Source organism: Hyla sarda, chromosome 1 (genome assembly GCF_029499605.1).
Source record: "Hyla sarda isolate aHylSar1 chromosome 1, aHylSar1.hap1, whole genome shotgun sequence".
NCBI classification, from domain to species: Eukaryota; Metazoa; Chordata; class Amphibia; order Anura; family Hylidae; genus Hyla; species Hyla sarda.
Genome location: NC_079189.1, coordinates 275,400,862 through 275,422,148, shown reverse-complemented (window position 1 = coordinate 275,422,148; position 21,287 = coordinate 275,400,862). Strand labels below are relative to the sequence as shown.

At 50.7% G+C, this 21,287-nt stretch overlaps 11 pseudogenes; all 11 read right to left on the bottom strand.

Annotated features, from left to right (window-relative positions):
* Positions 1-317: 317 nt before the first annotated feature.
* Positions 318-437, bottom strand: LOC130348935 (5S ribosomal RNA; annotated as a pseudogene).
* Positions 438-1,523: 1,086 nt separating this feature from the next.
* Positions 1,524-1,643, bottom strand: LOC130348166 (5S ribosomal RNA; annotated as a pseudogene).
* A 1,271-nt stretch (positions 1,644-2,914) lies between these two features.
* Positions 2,915-3,034, bottom strand: LOC130326801 (5S ribosomal RNA; annotated as a pseudogene).
* A 1,692-nt stretch (positions 3,035-4,726) lies between these two features.
* LOC130328222 (5S ribosomal RNA) lies at positions 4,727-4,846 on the bottom strand (annotated as a pseudogene).
* Positions 4,847-4,933: 87 nt separating this feature from the next.
* LOC130327127 (5S ribosomal RNA) lies at positions 4,934-5,053 on the bottom strand (annotated as a pseudogene).
* Positions 5,054-7,116: 2,063 nt separating this feature from the next.
* Positions 7,117-7,236, bottom strand: LOC130331827 (5S ribosomal RNA; annotated as a pseudogene).
* A 1,060-nt stretch (positions 7,237-8,296) lies between these two features.
* On the bottom strand, positions 8,297-8,416 carry LOC130316632 (5S ribosomal RNA; annotated as a pseudogene).
* Positions 8,417-8,665: 249 nt separating this feature from the next.
* Positions 8,666-8,785, bottom strand: LOC130330972 (5S ribosomal RNA; annotated as a pseudogene).
* Positions 8,786-17,448: 8,663 nt separating this feature from the next.
* On the bottom strand, positions 17,449-17,568 carry LOC130351903 (5S ribosomal RNA; annotated as a pseudogene).
* Positions 17,569-17,845: 277 nt separating this feature from the next.
* On the bottom strand, positions 17,846-17,965 carry LOC130321962 (5S ribosomal RNA; annotated as a pseudogene).
* A 2,477-nt stretch (positions 17,966-20,442) lies between these two features.
* LOC130322952 (5S ribosomal RNA) lies at positions 20,443-20,562 on the bottom strand (annotated as a pseudogene).
* Positions 20,563-21,287: the final 725 nt, after the last annotated feature.

Genomic DNA, 21,287 nt, shown 5'->3' with positions numbered 1-21,287 from the left:
CAATCTGACGAGAGGAGGCACTTTCAGCTTACGATGGCCATTGACAGCTTCATGCTTTTTATACTGTGCATTTAAGCATCAATAAATCCTTTTCGGAATCGGAGAGGAAGGCGGCAAAAGAGAAAAATGTCAATAGTTCCTTGGATTGCCAGCCAGTCTCCCATGCCCGGACTTGCCGGGCAGAAGTCTGCGATCTGACAAGAACAGGCACATACAGCTTAGGATAGCCGTAGACGGCTTCACACCCTGTATACTGTGGATTTAAGCATCAATAAATTCTTTTCGGAATCGAAGCGGAAGGCAGCTACAGAGCAAAATGTCAACAACACCTGGGATTCCCAGCCAGTCTCCCATGCTGGTACTTACCGGGCCCTAAGCTGGATAGCAGTCTGCGATCTGACGAGAGCAGGCGCGTTCAGCTTAGGATGGTCGTTGACAGCTTCACACTTTGTATACTGTGGATTTAAGCATCAATAAATAATTTTCAGAATCGGAGCAGAAACAGAGCAAAATGTCAACGGCAGCCGGGATTCCGAGCCAGTCTCCCATGCTGGTACTTACCAGGCCCGAAGCTGGGTAGCAGTCTGCGATCTGACGAGAACAGGCGCATTCAGCTTAGGATGGCCGTAGACATCTTCACACCCTGTATACTGTGGATTTAAGCATCAATAAATCCTTTTCGGAATCGGAGCGGAAGGCGGCAACAGAACAAAATGTCAACGACACCTGGGATTCCCAGCCAGTCTCCCATGCTGGTACTTACCGGGCCCTAAGCTGGGTAGTAGTCTGCGATCTGACGAGAGCAGGCGCGTTCAGCTTAGGATGGCCGTCGACAGCTTCCCGCCCTTTATACTGTGCATTGAAGCATCAATAAATCCTTTTCGGAATCGGAACGGAAGGCGGCAACAGAGCAAAATGTCAACGGCAGCCGGGATTCCCAGCCAGTGTCTCATGCCGGTACTTACCGGGCCCTAAGATCTGTACCAGTCTGCGATCTGACGAGAGCAGGCGCGTTAAGCTTAGGATGGCCGTCGACAGCTTCACACCTTGTATACTGTGGATTTAAGCATCAATCAATAAATTATTTCCGGAATCGGAGCGGAAGGCAGCAATAGAGCAAAATGTCAACGGCACCCGGGATTTCCAGCCAGTCTCCCATGCCAGTACTTACAAGGCCCTAAGCTGGGTAGCAGTCTGCGATCTGACGAGAACAGGCGCGTTCAGCTTAGGATGGCCATTGACAGCTTCATGCTTTTTATACTGTGCATTTAAGCATCAATAAATCCTTTTCGGAATCGGAGAGGAAGGCGGCAACAGAGCAAAATGTTAATAGCACCTTGGATTGCCAGCCAGTCTCCCATGCCCGTACTTGCCGGGCAGCAGTCTGCGATCTGACAAGAACAGGCACATTCAGCTTAGGATAGCCGTAGACAGCTTCACACCCTGTATACTGTGGATACTGTGGATTTAAGCATCAATAAATCCTTTTCGGAATCGGAGCGGAAGGCGGCTACAGAGCAAAATGTCAACAACACCTGGGATTCCCAGCCAGTCTCCCATGCTGGTACTTACCGGGCCTTAAGCTGGGTAGCAGTCTGCGATCTGACGAGAGCAGGCGCGTTCAGCTTAGGATGGCCCTTGACAGCTTCACGCCCTTTATACTGTGCATTTAAGCATCAATAAATCATTTTCCGAATCGGAGCGGAAGGCGGCAACAGAGCAAAATGTCAACTGCACCCGGGATTCCCAGCCAGTCTCCCATGCCGGTACTTACTGGGCCCTAAGCTGGGTAGCAGTCTGCGATCTGACGAGAGCAGGCGCGTTAAGCTTAGGATGGCCGTTGACATCTTTACGCCTTGTATATTGTGGATTTAAGCATCAATAAATATTTTTATTAATCGGAGAAGAAGGCGGCAACAGAGCAAAATGTCAATGGCACTTTGGATTGCCAGCCAGTCTCCCATGCCGGTATCTGCCGGGCAGCAGTCTGCGATCTGAGAAGAGCAGGCACGTTCAGGCTTCGGATGGCCGTTGACAGCTTCACACCCTGTATATTGTGGATTTAAGCATCAATAAATCCTTTTCCGAATCGGAGCGGAAAGCGGCAACAGATTAAAATGTTAACTGCACCTGGGATTCCCAGCCAGTCTCCCATGCTGGTACTTACCAGGCCCTAAGCTGGGTAGCAGTCTGCGATCTGATGAGAGCAGGCGCGTTCAGCATAGGATGGCCGTTGACAGCTTCACACTTTGTATACTGTGCATTTAAGCATCAATAAATCCTTTTCGGAATCGGAACGGAAGGCGGCAACAGAGCAAAATGTCAACGGCAGCCGGGATTCCCAGCCAGTGTCCCATGCCGGTACTTACCGGGCCCTGAGATCTGTACCAGTCTGCGATCTGACGAGAGCAGGCGCGTTAAGCTTAGGATGGCCGTCGACAGCTTCACACCTTGTATACTGTGGATTTAAGCATCAATAAATTATTTTCGGAATCATAGCGGAAGGCAGCAATAGAGCAAAATGTCAACGGCACCCGGGATTCCCAGCCAGTCTCCCATGCCAGTACTTATTGGGCCCTAAGCTGGGTAGCAGTCTGCGATCTGACGAGAGGAGGCGCGTTCAGCTTAGGATGGCCATTGACAGCTTCGTGATTTTTATACTGTGCATTTAAGCATCAATAAATCCTTTTCGGAATCGGAGAGGAAGGCGGCAACAGAGCAAAATGTCAATCGCACCTTGGATTGCCAGCCAGTCTCCCATGCCCGTACTTGCCGGGCAGCAGTCTGCGATCTGACAAGAACAGGCACATTCAGCTTAGGATAGCGGTAGACGGCTTCACACCCTGTATACTGTGGATTTAAGCATCAATAAATCCTTTTCGGAATCGGAGCGGAAGGCGGCTAAAGAGCAAAATGTCAACAACACCTGGGATTCCCAGCCAGTCTCCCATTCTGGTACTTACCGGGCCCTAAGCTGGGTAGCAGTCTGCGATCTGACGAGAGCAAGCGCGTTCAGCTTAGGATGGCCGTTGACAGCTTCACGCCCTTTATACTGTGCATTTAAGCATCAATAAATCCTTTTCCGAATCGGAGCGGAAGGCGGCAACAGATTAAAATGTCAACTGCACCCGGGATTCCCAGCCAGTCTCCAATGCTGGTACTTACCAGGCCTTAAGCTGGGTAGCAGTCTGCGATCTGACGAGAGCAGGCGCATTCAGCTTAGGATGGTCATTGACAGCTTCACACTTTGTATACTGTGCATTTAAGCATCAATAAATCCTTTTCGGAATCGGAACGGAAGGCGGCAACGGGGCAAAATGTCAACGGCAGCCGGGATTCCCAGCCAGTGTCCCATGCCGGTACTTACCGGGCCTTAAGATCTGTACCAGTCTGCGATCTGACGAGAGCAGGCGCGTTAAGCTTAGGATGGCCGTCGACAGCTTCACACCTTGTATACTGTGGATTTAGGCATCAATAAATCCTTTTCGGAATCGGAACGGAAGGCGGCAACAGAGCAAAATGTCAACGGCAGCCGGGATTCCCAGCCAGTGTCCCATGCCGGTACTTACCGGGCCTTAAGATCTGTACCAGTCTGCGATCTGACGAGAGCAGGCGCGTTAAGCTTAGGATGGCCGTCGACAGCTTCACACCTTGTATACTGTGGATTTAAGCATCAATAAATTATTTTCGGAATCGGAGCGGAAGGCAGCAATAGAGCAAAATGTCAACGGCACCCGGGATTCCAAGCCAGTCTCCCATGCCAGTACTTACCGGGCCCTAAGCTGGGTAGCAGTCTGCGATCTGACGAGAGCAGGCGCGTTCAGCGAAGGATGGCCGTTGACATCTTCACGCCTTGTATACTGTGGATTTAAGCATCAATAAATATTTTTTTTAATCGGAGAGGAAGGCTGCAACAGATCAAAATGTCAATAGCACCTTGGATTGCCAGCCAGTCTCCCATGCCCGTACTTGCCAGGCAGCAGTCTGCGATCTGACAAGAACAGGCGCATTCAGTGAAGGATAGCCGTAGACGGCTTCACACCCTGTATATTGTGAATTTAAGCATCAATAAATCCTTTTCGGAATCGGAGCAAAATGTCTACAGAGCTACAGAGCAAAATGTCAACAACACCTGAGATTCCCAGCCAGTCTCCCATGCTGGTACTTACCGGGCCCTAAGCTGGGTAGCAGTCTGCAATCTGATGAGAGCAGGCGCGTTCAGCTTAGGATGGCCGTTAACAGCTTCACGCCCTTTATACTGTGCATTTTAGCATCAATAAATCCTTTTCCGAATCGGAGCGGAAGGCGGCAACAGATTAAAATGTCAACTGCACCCGGGATTCCCAGCCAGTCTCCCATGCTGGTTCTTACCAGGCCCTAGGCTGGGTAGCAGTCTGCGATCTGACGAGAGCAAGCGCGTTCAGCTTAGGATGGCCGTTGACAGCATCTCGCCCTTTATACTGTGCATTTAAGCATCAATAAATCCTTTTCGGAATCGGAACGGAAGGCGGCAACAGAGCAAAATGTCAACGGCAGCCGGGATTCCCAGCCAGTGTCCCATGCCGGTACTTACCGGGCCCTAAGATCTGTACCAGTCTGCGATCTGACGAGAACAGGCGCATTCAGCTTAGGATGGCCGTAGACCTCTTCACACCCTGTATACTGTGGATTTAAGCATCAATAAATCCTTTTCCGAATCGGAGCGGAAGGCGGCAACAGATTAAAATGTCAACTGCACCCGGGATTCCCAGCCAGTCTCCCATGCTGGTACTTACCAGGCCCTAAGCTGGGTAGCAGTCTGCGATCTGATGAGAGCAGGCGCGTTCAGCTTAGGATGGCCGTTGACAGCTTCACATTTTGTATACTGTGCATTTAAGCATCAATAAATCCTTTTCGGAATCGGAACGGAACGGAAGGCGGCAACAGAGCAAAATGTCAACGGCAGCCGGGATTCCCAGCTAGTCTCCCATGCTGGTACTTACCGGGCCCTAAGCTGGGTAGCAGTCTGCGATCTGACGAGAGCAGGCGCATTCAGCTTAGGATGGCCGTTGACAGCTTTTCGCCCTTTATACTGTGCATTTAAGCATCAATAAATCCTTTTCGGAATCGGAACGGAAGGCGGCAACAGAGCAAAATGTCAACGGCAGCCGGGATTCCCAGCCATTTTCCCATGCCGGTACTTACCAGGCCCTAAGATCTGTACCAGTCTGCGATCTGACGAGAGCAGGCGCGTTAAGCTTAGGATGGCCGTCAACAGCTTCACACCTTGTATACTGTGGATTTAAGCATCAATAAATTCTTTTCGGAATCGGAGCGGAAGGCAGCAATAGAGCAAAATGTCAACTGCACCCAGGATTCCCAGCCAGTGTCCCATGCTGGTACTTACCGGGCCCTAAGCTGGGTAGCAGTCTGCGATCTGACGAGAGCAGGCGCGTTCAGCTTAGGATGGCCGTTGACAGCTTCACACTTTGTATACTGTGGATTTAAGCATCAATAAATAATTTTCGGAATCGGAGCAGAAACAGAGCAAAATGTCAACTGCACCCGGGATTCCCAGCCAGTCTTCCATGCTGGTACTTACCAGGCCCAAAGCTGGGAAGCTGTCTGCGATCTGACGAGAACAGGCGCATTCAGCTTAGGATGGCCGTAGACATCTTCACACCCTGTATACTGTGGATTTAAGCATCAATACATCCTTTTAGGAATTGGAGCGTAAGGCGGCAACAGAGCAAAATGTCAACGGCAGCCGGGATTCCCAGCCAGTGTCCCATGCCGATACTTACCGGGCCCTAAGATCTGTACCAGTCTGCGATCTGACGAGAACAGGCGCATTCAGCTTAGGATGGCCGTAGACATCTTCACACCCTGTATACTGTGGATTTAAGCATCAATAAATCCTTTTCCGAATCGGAGCGGAAGGCGGCAACAGATTAAAATGTCAACTGCACCCGGGATTCCCGGCCAGTCTCCCATGCTCTAACTTACCAGGCCCTAAGCTGGGTAGCAGTCTGCGATCTGATGAGAGCAGGCAGGTTCAGCTTAGGATGGCCGTTGACAGCTTCACATTTTGTATACTGTGCATTTAAGCATCAGTAAATCCTTTTCGGAATCGGAACGGAAAGCGGCAACAGAGCAAAATGTCAACGGCAGCCGGGATTCCCAGCCAGTCTCCCATGCTGGTACTTACCGGGCCCTAAGCTGGGTAGCAGTCTGCGATCTGACGAGAGCAGGCGCGTTCAGCTTCTCGCCCTTTATACTGTGCATTTAAGCATCAATAAATCCTTTTTGGAATCGGAACGGAAGGCGGCAAAAGAGCAAAATGTCAACGGCAGCCGGGATTCCCAGCCAGTGTCCCATGCCGGTACTTACCGGGCCCTAAGATCTGTACCAGTCTGCGATCTGACGAGAACAGGCGCATTCAGCTTAGGATGGCCGTAGACATCTTCACACCCTGTATACTGTGGATTTAAGCATCAATAAATCATTTTCGGAATCAGAGCGTAAGGCGGCAACAGAGCAAAATGTCAACGGCAGCCGGGATTCCCAGCCAGTGTCCCATGCCGGTACCTACCGGGCCCTAAGATCTGTACCAGTCTGCGATCTGATGAGAGCAGGCGCGTTAAGCTTAGGATGGCCGTCGACAGCTTCACACCTTGTATACTGTGGATTTAAGCATCGATAAATTATTTTCGGAATCGGAGCGGAGGGCAGCAATAGAGCAAAATGTCAACGGCACCTGGGATTCCCAGCCAGTCTCCCCTGCCAGTACCTACCGGGCCCTAAGCTGGGTAGCAGTCTGCGATCTGACGAGAGGAGGCACTTTCAGCTTACGATGGCCATTGACAGCTTCATGCTTTTTATACTGTGCATTTAAGCATCAATAAATCCTTTTCGGAATCGGAGAGGAAGGCGGCAACAGAGCAAAATGTCAATAGCACCTTGGATTGCCAGCCAGTCTCCCATGCCCGTACTTGCCGGGCAGCAGTCTGCGATCTGACAAGAACAGGCACATTCAGCTTAGGATAGCCAAAGACGGCTTCACACCCTGTATGCTGTGGATTTAAGCATCAATAAATCCTTTTCGGAATCGAAGCGGAAGGCGGCTACAGAGCAAAATGTCAACAACACCTGGGATTCCCAGCCAGTCTCCCATGCTGGTACTTACCGGGCCCTAAGCTGGGTAGCAGTCTGCGATCTGACGAGAGCAGGCGCGTTCAGCTTAGGATGGCCATTGACAGCTTCAAACTTTGTATACTGTGGATTTAAGCATCAATAAATAATTTTCGGAATCGGAGCAGAAACAGAGCAAAATGTCAACTGCACCCGGGATTCCCAGCCAGTCTCCCATGCTGGTACTTACCAGGCCCGAAGCTGGGAAGCAGTCTGCGATCTGACAAGAACAGGTGCATTCAGCTTAAGATGGCCGTAGACATCTTCACACCCTGTATACTGTGGATTTAAGCATCAATAAATCCTTTTCGGAATCGGAGCGAAAGGCGGCAACAGAGCAAAATGTCAACGGCAGCCGGGAATCCCAGCCAGTGTCCCATGCCGGTACTTACCGGGCCCTAAGATCTGTACCAGTCTGCGATCTGACGAGAGCAGGCGCGTTCAGCTTAGGATGGCCGTTGACAGCTTCTCGCCCTTTATACTGTGCATTTAAGCATCAATAAATCCTTTTCCGAATCGGAGCGTAAGGCGGCAACAGATTAAATTGTCAACTGCACCCCGGATTCCCAGCCAGTCTCCCATGCTGGTACTTACCACGCCCTTAGCTGGGTAGCAGTCTGCGATCTGACGAGAGCAGGCGCGTTCAGCTTAGGATGGCCGTTGACAGCTTCACACTTTGTATACTGTGGAATTAAGCATCAATAAATAATTTTCGGAATCGGAGCAGAAACAGAGCAAAATGTCAACTGCACCCGGGATTCCCAGCCAGTCTCCCATGCCAGTACTTACCGGGCCCTAAGCTGGGTAGCAGTCTGCGATCTGACGAGAGCAGGCGCGTTCAGCTTAGCACAGCCATTGACAGCTTCATGCTTTTTATACTGTGGATTTAAGCATCAAGAAATATTTTTCGGAATCGGAGCAAAATGTCAACTGCACTCAGGATTCCCAGCCAGTCTCCCATGCTGGTACTTACCAGGCCCGAAGCTGGGTAGCAGTCTGCGAACTGACGAGAACAGGCGCATTCAGCTTAGGATGGCCGTAGACATCTTCACACCCTGAATACTGTGTATTTAAGCATCAATAAATTCTTTTCGGAATCGGAGCGTAAGGCGGCAACAGAGCAAAATGTCAACGACACCTGGGATTCCCAGCCAGTCTCCCATGCTGGTACTTACCGGGCCCTAAGCTGGGTAGCAGTCTGCGATCTGACGAGAGCAGGCGCGTTCAGCTCAGGATGGCCGTTGACAGCTTCTCGCCCTTTATACTGTGCATTTAAGCATCAATAAATCCTTTTCAGGATCGGAACGGAAGGCGGCAACAGAGCAAAATGTCAACGGCAGCCGGGATTCCCAACCAGTGTCCCATGCCGGTACTTACCGGGCCCTAAAATCTGTACCAGTCTGCGATCTGACGAGAGCAGGCGCGTTAAGCTTAGGATGGCCGTCGACAGCTTCACACCTTGTATACTGTGGATTTAAGCATCAATAAAGCAAAATGTCAACGGCACCCGGGATTCCCAGCCAGTCTCCCATGCCAGTACTTACCGGGCCCTAAGCTGGTTAGCAGTCTGCGATCTGACGAGAGCAGGCGCGTTCAGCTTAGGATGGCCTTTGACATCTTCACGCCTTGTATACTGTGGATTTAAGCATCAATAAATATTTTTTTTAATCGGAGAGGAAGGCGGCAACAGAGCAAAATGTCAATAGCACCTTGGATTGCCAGCCAGTCTCCCATGCCCGTACTTGCCGGGCAGCAGTCTGCGATCTGACAAGAAAAGGCGCATTCAGCTTAGGAAAGCCGTAGACGGCTTCACACCCTGTATATTGTGGATTTAAGCATGAATAAATCCTTTTCGGAATCGGAGCAAAATGTCTACAGAGCTACAGAGCAAAATGTCAACAACACCTGAGATTCCCAGCCAGTCTCCCATGCTGGTACTTACCGGGCCCTAAGCAGGGTAGCAGTCTGCGATCTGATGAGAGCAGGCGCGTTAAGCTTAGGATGGCTGTTGACAGCTTCTTGTCCTTTATACTGTGCATTTAAGCATCAATAAATCCATTTCCGAATCGGAGCGGAAGGCGGCAACAGATAAAAATGTCAACTGCACCCGGGATTCCCAGCCAGTCTCCCATGCTGGTACTTACCAGGCACTGAGCTGGGTAACAGTCTGCGATCTGACGAGACCAGGCGCGTTCAGCTTAGGATGGCGGTTGACAGCTTTGCACTTTGTATACTGTGCATTTAAGCATCAATAAATCCTTTTCGGAATCGGAACGGAAGGCAGCAACAGAGCAAAATGTCAACGACAGCCGGGATTCCCAGCCAGTGTCCCATGCCGGTACTTACCAGGCCCTAAGATCTGTACCAGTCTGCGATCTGACGAGAGCAGGCGCGTTAAGCTTAGGATGGCTGTTGACAGCTTCACACCTTGTATACTGTGGATTTAAGCATCAATAAATTCTTTTCGGAATCGGAGCAATAGAGCAAAATGTCAACAGCAACCGGGATTCTCAGCCAGTCTCCCATGCCAGTACTTTCCAGGCCCTAAGCTGGGTAGCAGTCTGCGAACTGACGAGAGCAGGCGCGTTCAGCTTAGGATGGCCATTGACAGCTTCATGCTTTTTATACTGTGCATTTAAGCATCAATAAATCATTTTCGGAATCGGAGAGGAAGGCGGCAACAGAGCAAAATGTCAATAGCACCTTGGATTGCCAGCCAGTCTCCCATGCCCGTACTTGCCGGGCAGCAGTCTGCGATCTGACAAGAACAGGCACATTCAGCTTAGGATAGCCGTAGACGGCTTCACACCCTGTATACTGTGGATTTAAGCATCAATAAATCCTTTTCGGAATCGGAGCGGAAGGCGGCTACAGAGCAAAATGTCAACAACACCTGGGATTCCCAGCCTGTCTCCCATGCTGGTACTTACCGGGCCCTAAGCTGGGTAGCAGTCTGCGATCTGACGAGAGCAGGCGCGTTCAGCTTAGGATGGCCGTTGACAGCTTCACGCCCTTTATACTGTGCATTTAAGCATCAATAAATCCTTTTCCGAATCGGAGCGGAAGGCAGCAACAGATTAAAATGTCAACTGCACCCGGGATTCCCAGCCAGTCTCCCATGCTGGTACCTACCAGGCCCTAAGCTGGGTAGCAGTCTGCGATCTGACGAGAGCAGGCGCGTTCAGCTTAGGATGGCCGTTGACAGCTTCACACTTTGTATACTGTGCATTTAAGCATCAATAAATCCTTTTCGGAATCGGAAATGAAGGCGGCATAAGAGCAAAATGTCAACGGCAACCGGGATTCCCAGCCAGTCTCCCATGCCAGTACTTACCGGGCCCTAAGCTGGGTAGCAGTCTGCGATGTGACGAGAGCAGGCGCGTCCAGCTTAGGATGGCCATTGACAGCTTCATGATTTTTATACTGCGCATTTAAGCATCAATAAATCCTTTTTCGGAATCGGAGCGGAAGGCGGCAACAGAGCAAAATGTCAACTGCACCGGGATTCCCAGCCAGTCTCCCATGCCGGTACTTACTGGGCCCTAAGCTGGGTAGCAGTCTGCAATCTGACGAGAACAGGCGCGTTCAGCTTAGGATGGCCGTTGACAGCTTCTCGCCCTTTATACTGTGCATTTAGGCATCAATAAATCCTTTTCGGAATCGGAACGGAAGGCGGCAACATGTTGACGGCAGCCGGGATTCCCAGCCAGTGTCCCATGCCAGTACTTACCAGGCCCTAAGCTGGGTAGCAGTCTGCGATCTGACGAGAGCAGGCGCGTTCAGCTTAGGATGGCCATTGACAGCTTCATGATTTTTATACTGTGCATTTAAGCATCAATAAATCCTTTTCGGAATCGGAACGGAAGGCGGCAACAGAGCAAAATGTCAACTACACCCGGGATTCCCAGCCAGTCTCCCATGCCGGTACTTAATGGGCCCTAGGCTGGGTAGCAGTCTGCGATCTGACGAGAGCAGGCGCGTTCAGCTTAGGATGGCCATTGACAGCTTCATGCTTTTTATACTGTGCATTTAAGCATCAATAAATCATTTTCGGAATCGGAATGGAAGGCGGCAACAGAGCATAATGTCAACTGCATCCGGGATTCCCAGCCAGTCTCCCATGCCGGTACTTACTGGGCCCTAAGCTGGGTAGCAGTCTGCGATCTGACGAGAGCAGGCGCGTTCAGCTTAGGATGGCTGTTGACATCTTCACGCCTTGTATACTGTGGATTTAAGCATCAATAAATATTTTTATTAATCGGAGAGGAAGGCGGCAACAAAGCAAAATGTCAACGGCACCTTGGATTGCCAGCCAGTCTCCCATGCCGGTACTTACCGGGCCCAAAGATCTGTACCAGTCTGCGATCTGACAAGAGCAGGCACGTTAAGCTTAGGATGGCCGTCGACAGCTTTACACCTTGTATACTGTGGATTTAAGCATCAATAAATTCTTTTCGGAATCGGAGCGGAAGGCAGCAATAGAGCAAAATGTCAACCGCACCCGGGATTCCCAGCCAGTCTCCCATGCCAGTACTTACCAGGCCCTAAGCTGGGTAGCAGTCTGGGATCTGACGAGAGCAGGCGCGTTCAGCTTAGGACAGCCATTGACAGCTTCATGCTTTTTATACTGTGCATTTAAGCATCAATAAATCCTTTTCGGAATCGGAGAGGAAGGCAGCAACAGAGCAAAATGTCAATAGCACCTTGGATTGCCAGCCAGTCTCCCATGCCCGTACTTGCCGGGCAGCAGTCTGCGATCTGACAAGAACAGGCACATTCAGCTTAGGATAGCCGTAGACGGCTTCACACCCTGTATACTGTGGATTTAAGCATCAATAAATCCTTTTCGGAATCGGAACGGAAGGCGGCAACAGAGCAAAATGTCAACGGCAGCCGGGATTCCCAGCCAGTGTCCCATGCCGGTACTTACCGGGCCCTAAGATCTGTACCAGTCTGCGATCTGACGAGAGCAGGCGCGTTAAGCTTAGGATGGCCGTTGACAGCTTCACACCTTGTATACTGTGGATTTAAGCATCAATAAATATTTTTTTTAATCGGAGAGGAAGGCTGCAACAGATCAAAATGTCAATAGCACCTTGGATTGCCAGCCAGTCTCCCATGCCCGTATTTGCCGGGCAGCAGTCTGCGATCTGACAAGAACAGGCGCATTCAGCCTAGGATAGCCGTAGACGGTTTCACACCCTGTATATTGTGGATTTAAGCATCAATAAATCCTTTTCGGAATCGGAGCAAAATGTCTACAGAGCTACAGAGCAAAATGTCAACAACACCTGAGATTCCCAGCCAGTCTCCCATGCTGGTACTTACCGGGCCCTAACATGGGTAGCAGTCTGCGATCTGACGAGAGCAGGCGCGTTCAGCTTAGGATGGCCGTTAACAGCTTCATGCCCTTTATACTGTGCATTTTAGCATCAATAAATCCTTTTCCGAATCGGAGCGGAAGGCGGCAACAGATTAAAATGTCAACTGCACCCGGGATTCCCAGCCAGTCTCCCATGCTGGTTCTTACCAGGCCCTAAGCTGGGTAGCAGTCTGCGATCTGCCGAGAGCAGGCGCGTTCAGCTTAGGATGGCCGTTGACAGCTTCACATTTTGTATACTGTGCATTTAAGCATCAATAAATCCTTTTCGGAATCGGAACGGAAGGCGGCAACAGAGCAAAATGTCAACGGCAGCCGGGATTCCCAGCCAGTCTCCCATGCTGGTACTTACCGGGCCCTAAGCTGGGTAGCAGTCTGCGATCGGACGAGAGGAGGCGCATACAGCTAAGGATGGCTGTTGACAGCTTCTCGCCCTTTATACTGTGCATTTAAGCATCAATAAATCCTTTTCGGAATCGGAACGGAACGGAAGGCGGCAACAGAGCAAAATGTCAACGGCAGCCGGGATTCCCAGCCAGTGTCCCATGCCGGTACTTACCGGGCCCTAAGATCTGTACCAGTCTGCGATCTGACGAGAACAGGCGCATTCAGCTTAGGATGGCCGTAGACATCTTCACACCCTGTATACTGTGGATTTAAGCATCAATAAATCCTTTTCGGAATCGGAGCGTAAGACGGCAACAGAGCAAAATGTCAACGGCAGCCGGGATTCCCAGCCAGTGTCCCATGCCGGTACTTACCGGGCCCTAAGATCTGTACCAGTCTGCGATCTGACGAGAGCTGGCGCGTTAAGCTTAGGATGGCCGTCGACAGCTTCACACCTTGTATACTGTGGATTTAAGCATCAATAAATTATTTTCTGAATCGGAGCGGAAGGCAGCAATAGAGCAAAATGTCAACGGCACCTGGGATTCCCAGCCAGTCTCCCCTGCCAGAACTTACCGGGCCCTAAGCTGGGTAGAAGTCTGCGATCTGACGAGAGCAGGCGCGTTCAGCTTACGATGGCCATTGACAGCTTCATGCTTTTTATACTGTGCATTTAAGCATCAATAAATCCTTTTCGGAATCGGAGAGGAAGGCGGCAACAGAGCAAAATGTCAATAGCACCTTGGATTGCCAGCCAGTCTCCCATGCCCGTACTTGCCAGGCAGCAGTCTGCGATCTGACAAGAACAGGCACATTCAGCTTAGGATAGCCGTAGACGGCTTCACACCCTGTATACTGTGGATTTAAGCATCAATAAATCATTTTCGGAATCGCAGCGGAAGGCGGCTACAGAGCAAAAAGTGAACACCACCTGGGATTCCCAGCCAGTCTCCCATGCTGGTACTTAACGGGCCCTAAGCTGGGTAGCAGTCTGCGATCTGACGAGAGCAGGCGCGTTCAGCTTAGGATGGCCGTTGACAGCTTCACACTTTGTATACTGTGGATTTAAGCATCAATAAATAATTTTCGGAATCGGAGCAGAAACAGAGCAAAATGTCAACTGCACCCGGGATTCCCAGCCAGTCTCCCATGCTGGTACTTACCAGGCCCGAAGCTGGGAAGCAGTCTGCGATCTGACGAGAACAGGCGCATTCAGCTTAGGATGGCCGTAGACATCTTCACACCCTGTATACTGTGGATTTAAGCATCAATAAATCCTTTTCGGAATCGGAGCGTAAGGCGGCAACAGAGCAAAGTGTCAACGGCAGCCGGGATTCCCAGCCAGTGTCCCATGCCAGTACTTACCGGGCCCTAAGATCTGTACCAGTCTGCGATCTGACGAGAGCAGGCGCGTTAAGCTTAGGATGGCCGTCGACAGCTTCACACCTTGTATACTGTGGATTTAAGCATCAATAAATTCTTTTCGGAATCGAAGCGGAGGGCAGCAATAGAGCAAAATGTCAACGGCACCTGGGATTCCCAGCCAGTCTCCCATGCCAGTACTTACCGGGCCCTAAGTTGGGTAGCAGTCTGCGATCTGACGAGACCAGGCGCGTTCAGCTTAGGATGGCCGTTGACAGCATCTCGCCCTTTATACTGTGCATTTAAGCATCAATAAATCCTTTTCGGAATCGGAACGGAAGGCGGCAACAGAGCAAAATGTCAACGGCAGCCGGGATTCCCAGCCAGTGTCTCATGCCGGTACTTACCGGGCCCTAAAATCTGTACCAGTCTGCGATCTGACGAGAGCAGGCGAGTTAAGCTTAGGATGGCCGTGGACAGCTTCACACCTTGTATACTGTGGATTTAAGCATCAATAAATTCTTTTCGGAATCGGAGCGGAAGGCAGCAATAGAGCAAAATTTCAACAGCACCCAGGATTCCCAGCCAGTCTCCCATGCCAGTACTTACCGGGCCCTAAGCTGGGTAGCAGTCTGCGATCGGACGAGTGCAGGCGCGTTCAGCTTAGGATGGCCATTGACAGCTTCATGCTTTTTATACTGTGCATTTAAGCATCAATAAATCCTTTTCGGAATCGGAGAGGAAGGCGGCAACAGAGCAAAATGTCAATAGCACCTTGGATTGCCAGCCAGTCTCCCATGCCCGTACTTGCCGGGCAGCAGTCTGCGATCTGACAAGAACAGGCACATTCAGCTTAGGATAGCCGTAGACGGCTTCACACCCTGTATACTGTGGATTTAAGCACCAATAAATCCTTTTCGGAATCGCAGCGGAAGGCGGCTACAGAGCAAAATGTCAACAACACCTGGGATTCCCAGCCAGTCTCCCATGCTGGTACTTACCGGGACTAAGCTGGGTAGCAGTCTGCGATCTGACGAGAGCAGGCGCGTTCAGCTTAGGATTGCTGTTGACAGCTTCATGCCCTTTATACTGTGCATTTAAGCATCAATAAATAATTTTCCGAATCGGAGCGGAAGGCGGCAACAGAGCAAAATGTCAACTGCACCCGGGATTCCCAGCCAGTGTCCCATGCCGGTACCTACCGGGCCCTGAGATCTGTACCAGTCTGCGATCTGACGAGAGCAGGCGCGTTAAGCTTAGGATGGCCGTTGACAGCTTCACACTTTGTATACTGTGGATTTAAGCATCAATAAATAATTTTCGGAATCGGAGCAGAAACAGAGCAAAATGTCAACTGCACCCGGGATTCCCAGCCAGTCTCCCATGCTGGTACTTACCAGGCCCGAAGCTGGGAAGCAGTCTGCGATCTGACGAGAACAGGCGCATTCAGCTTAGGATGGCCGTAGACATCTTCACACCCTGTATACTGTGGATTTAAGCATCAATAAATCCTTTTCGGAATCGGAGCGTAAGGCGGCAACAGAGCAAAATGTCAACGGCAGCCGGGATTCCCAGCCAGTGTCCCATGCCGGTACTTACCGGGACCTAAGATCTGTACCAGTCTGCGATCTGACGAGAGCAGGCGCGTTAAGCTTAGGATGGCCGTCGACAGCTTCACACCTTGTATACTGTGGATTTAAGCATCAATAAATTCTTTTCGGAATCGGAGCAGAAGGCAGCAATAGAGCAAAATGTCAACAGCACTCGGGTTTCCCAGCCAGTCTCCCATGCCAGTACTTACCAGGCTCTAAGCTGGGTAGCAGTCTGCGATCTGACGAGAGCAGGCGCGTTCAGCTTAGGACAGCCATTGACAGCTTCATGGTTTTTATACTGTGCATTTAAGCATCAATAAATCCTTTTCGGAATCGGAGAGGAAGGCAGCAACAGAGCAAAATGTCAATAGCACCTTGGATTGCCTGCCAGTCTCCCATGCCCGTACTTGCCGGGCAGCAGTCTGCGATCTGACAAGAACAGGCACATTCAGCTTAGGATAGCCGTAGACGGCTTCACACCCTGTATACTGTGGATTTAAGCATCAATAAATCCTTTTCGGAATCGGAGCGGAAGGCGGCTACAGAGCAAAATGTCAACAACACCTGGGATTCCCAGCCAGTCTCCCACGCTGGTACCTACCGGGCCCTAAGCTGGGTAGCAGTCTGCGATCTGACGAGAGCAGGCGCGTTCAGCTTAGGATGGCCATAGACAGGTTCAAACTTTGTATACTGTGCATTTAAGCATCAATAAATCCTTTTCGGAATCGGAACGGAAGGCGGCAACAGAGCAAAATGTCAACGGCAGCCGGGATTCCCAGCCAGTGTCCCATGCCGGTACTTTCCGGGCCCTAAGATCTGTACCAGTCTGCGATCTGACGAGAGCAGGCGCGTTAAGCTTAGGATGGCCGTTGACAGCTTCACACCTTGTATACTGTGGATTTAAGCATCAATAAATTCTTTTCGGAATCGGAGCGGAAGGCAGCAATAGAGCAAAATGTCAATGGCAACCGGTATTCCCAGCCAGTCTCCCATGCCAGTACTTACCGGGCCCTAAGCTGGGTAGCAGTCTGCAATCTGACGAGAGCAGGCGCGTTCAGCTTAGGATTGCCATTGACAGCTTCATGCTTTTTATACTGTGCATTTAAGCATCAATAAATCCTTTTCGGAATCGGAACGGAAGGCGGCAACAGAGCAAAATGTCAACTGCACCCGGATTCCCAGCCAGTCTCCCATGCCGGTACTTACTGGGCCCTAAGCTGGGTAGCGGTCTGCGATCTGACGAGAGCAGGCGCGTTCAGCTTAGGATGGCCGTTGACATCTTCATGCTTTGTATATTGTGGATTTAAGCATCAATAAATATTTTTATTAATCGGAGAGGAAGGCGGCAACAGAGCAAAAATGTCAATGGCACCTTGTATTGCCAGCCAGTCTCCTATGCCGGTAACTGCCGGGCAGCAGTCTGTGATCTGAGGAGAGCAGGCACGTTCAGCTTAGGATGGCCATTGACAGCTTCACACCCTGTGTATTGTGGATTGTGGATTTAAGCATCAATAAATCCTTTTTCGAATCGGAGCTGAAGGCGGCAACAGATTAAAGTGTCAACTGCACCCGGGATTCCCAGCCAGTCTCCCATGCTGGTACTTACCAGGCCCTAAGCTGGGTAGCAGTCTGCGATCTGACGAGAGCAGGCGCGTTCAGCTTAGGATGGCCGTTGACAGCTTCACACTTTGTATACTGTGGATTTAAGCATCAATAAATAATTTTCGGAATCGGAGCAGAAACAGAGCAAAATGTCAACTGCACCCGGGATTCCCAGCCAGTCTCCCATGCTGGTACTTACCAGGCCCGAAGCTGTGTAGCAGTCTGCAATATGACGAGAACAGGCGCATTCAGCTTAGGATGGCCGTAGACATCTTCACACCCTGTATACTGTGGATTTAAGCATCAATAAATCCTTTTCGGAATCGGAGCGTAAGGCGGCAACAGAGCAAAAGGTCAACGACACCTGGGATTCCCAGCCAGTCTCCCATGCTGGTACTTACCGGGCCCTAAGCTGGGTAGCAGTCTGCGATCTGACGAGAGCAGGCACGTTCAGCTTAGGATGGCCGTTGACAGCTTCTCGCCCTTTATACTGTGCATTTAAGCATCAATAAATCCTTATCGGAATCGGAATCGGAAGGCGGCAACAGAGCAAAATGTCAACGGCAGCCGGGATTCCCAGCCAGTGTCCCATGCCGGTACTTACCGGGCCCAAAGATCTGTACCAGTCTGCGATCTGACAAGAGCAGGCGCGTTAAGCTTAGGATGGCCGTCGACAGCTTCACACCTTGTATACTGTGGATTTAAGCATCAATAAATTATTTTCGGAATCGGAGCGGAAGGCAGCAATAGAGCAAAATGTCAACGGCACTCGGGTTTCCCAGCCAGTCTCCCATGCCAGTACTTACCAGGCCCTAAGCTGGGTAGCAGTCTGCGATCTGACGAGAGCAGGCGCGTTCAGCTTAGGACAGCCATTGACAGCTTCATGGTTTTTATACTGTGCATTTAAGCATCAATAAATCCTTTTCGGAATCGGAGAGGAAGGCAGCAACAGAGCAAAATGTCAATAGCACCTTGGATTGCCTGCCAGTCTCCCATGCCCGTACTTGCCGGGCAGCAGTCTGCGATCTGACAAGAACAGGCACATTCAGCTTAGGATAGCCGTAGACGGCTTCACACCCTGTATACTGTGGATTTAAGCATCAATAAATCCTTTTCGGAATCGGAGCGGAAGGCGGCTACAGAGCAAAATGTCAACAACACCTGGGATTCCCAGCCAGTCTCCCATGCTGGTACCTACCGGGCCCTAAGCTGGGTAGCAGTCTGCGATCTAACGAGAGCAGGCGCGTTCAGCTTAGGATGGCCATAGACAGGTTCAAACTTTGTATACTGTGCATTTAAGCATCAATAAATCCTTTTCGGAATCGGAACGGAAGGCGGCAACAGAGCAAAATGTCAACGGCAGCCGGGATTCCCAGCCAGTGTCCCATGCCGGTACTTACCGGGCCCTAAGATCTGTACCAGTCTGCGATCTGACGAGAGCAGGCGCGTTAAGCTTAGGATGGCCGTTGACAGCTTCACACCTTGTATACTGTGGATTTAAGCATCAATAAATTCTTTTCGGAATCGGAGCGGAAGGCAGCAATAGAGCAAAATGTCAATGGCAACCGGTATTCCCAGCCAGTCTCCCATGCCAGTACTTACCGGGCCCTAAGCTGGGTAGCAGTCTGCAATCTGACGAGAGCAGGCGCGTTCAGCTTAGGATGGCCATTGACAGCTTCATGCTTTTTATACTGTGCATTTAAGCATCAATAAATCCTTTTCGGAATCGGAACGGAAGGCGGCAACAGAGCAAAATGTCAACTGCACCCGGATTCCCAGCCAGTCTCCCATGCCGGTACTTACTGGGCCCTAAGCTGGGTAGCGGTCTGCGATCTGACGAGAGCAGGCACGTTCAGCTTAGGATGGCCGTTGACATCTTCACGCCTTGTATATTGTGGATTTAAGCATCAATAAATATTTTTATTAATCGGAGAGGAAGGCGGCAACAGAGCAAAATGTCAATGGCACATTGTATTGCCAGCCAGTCTCCCATGCCGGTAACTGCCGGGCAGCAGTCTGTGATCTGAGGAGAGCAGGCACGTTCAGGCTTAGGATGGCCGTTGACAGCTTCACACCCTGTGTATTGTGGATTTAAGCATCAATAAATCCTTTTCCGAATCGGAGCGGAAGGCGGCAACAGATTAAAATGTCAACTGCACCCGGGATTCCCAGCCAGTCTCCCATGCTGGTACTTACCAGGCCCTAAGCTGGGTAGAAGTCTGCGATCTGACGAGAGCAGGCGCGTTCAGCTTAGGATGGCCGTTGACAGCTTCACACTTTGTATACTGTGGATTTAAGCATCAATAAATAATTTTCGGACTCGTAGCAGAAACAGAGCAAAATGTCAACTCCACCCGGGATTCCCAGCCAGTCTCCCATCCTGGTACTTACCAGGCCCGAAGCTGGGTAGCAGTCTGCGATCTGACGAGAACAGGCGCATTCAGCTTAGGATGGCCGTAGACATCTTCACACCCTGTATACTGTGGATTTAAGCATCAATAAATCCTTTTCGGAATCGGAGCGTAAGGCGGCAACAGAGCAAAATGTCAACGACACCTGGGATTCCCAGCCAGTCTCCCATGCTGGTACTTTCCGAGCCCTAAGCTGGGTAGCAGTCTGCGATCTGACGAGAGCAGGCACGTACAGCTTAGGATGGCCGTTGACAGCTTCTTGCCCTTTATACTGTGCATTTAAGCATCAATAAATCCTTTTCGGAATCGGAAACGGAAGGCGGCAACAGAGCAAAATGTCAACGGCAGCCGGGATTCCGAGCCAGTGTCCCATGCCGGTACTTACCGGGCCCTAAGATCTGTACCAGTCTGCGATCTGACAAGAGCAGGCGCGTTAAGCTTAGGATGGCCGTCGACAGCTTCACACCTTGTATACTGTGGATTTAAGCATCAATAAATTCTTTTCGGAATCGGAGCGGAAAGCAGCAATAGAGCAAAATGTCAACGGCACCCAGGATTCCCAGCCAGTCTCCCATGCTGGTACTTACCGGGCCCTAAGCTGGGTAGCAGTCTGCGATCTGACGAGAGCAGGCGCGTTCAGCTTAGGATGGCCGTTGACAGCTTCTCGCCCTTTATACTGTGCATTTAGGCATCAATAAATCCTTTTCGGAATCGGAACGGAAGGCGGCAACAGAGCAAAATGTCAACGGCAGCCGGGATTCCCAGCCAGTCTCCCATGCCAGTACTTATCGGGCCCTAAGCTGGGTAGCAGTCTGCGATCTGTCGAGAGCAGGCGCGTTCAGCTTAGGATGGCCGTTGACATCTTCATGCCTTGTATACTGTGGATTTAAGCATCAATAAATATTTTTTTTAATCGGAGAGGAAGGCTGCAACAGATCAAAATGTCAATAGCACCTTGGATTGCCAGCCAGTCTCCCATGCCCGTATTTGCCGGGCAGCAGTCTGCGATCTGACAAGAACAGGCGCATTCAGCTTAGGATAGCCGTAGACGGTTTCACACCCTGTATATTGTGGATTTAAGCATCAATAAATCCTTTTCGGAATCGGAGCAAAATGTCTACAGAGCTACAGAGCAAAATGTCAACAACACCTGAGATTCCCAGCCAGTCTCCCATGCTGGTACTTACCGGGCCCTAACATGGGTAGCAGTCTGCGATCTGACGAGAGCAGGCGCGTTCAGCTTAGGATGGCCGTTAACAGCTTCATGCCCTTTATACTGTGCATTTTAGCATCAATAAATCCTTTTCCGAATCGGAGCGGAAGGCGGCAACAGATTAAAATGTCAACTGCACCCGGGATTCCCAGCCAGTCTCCCATGCTGGT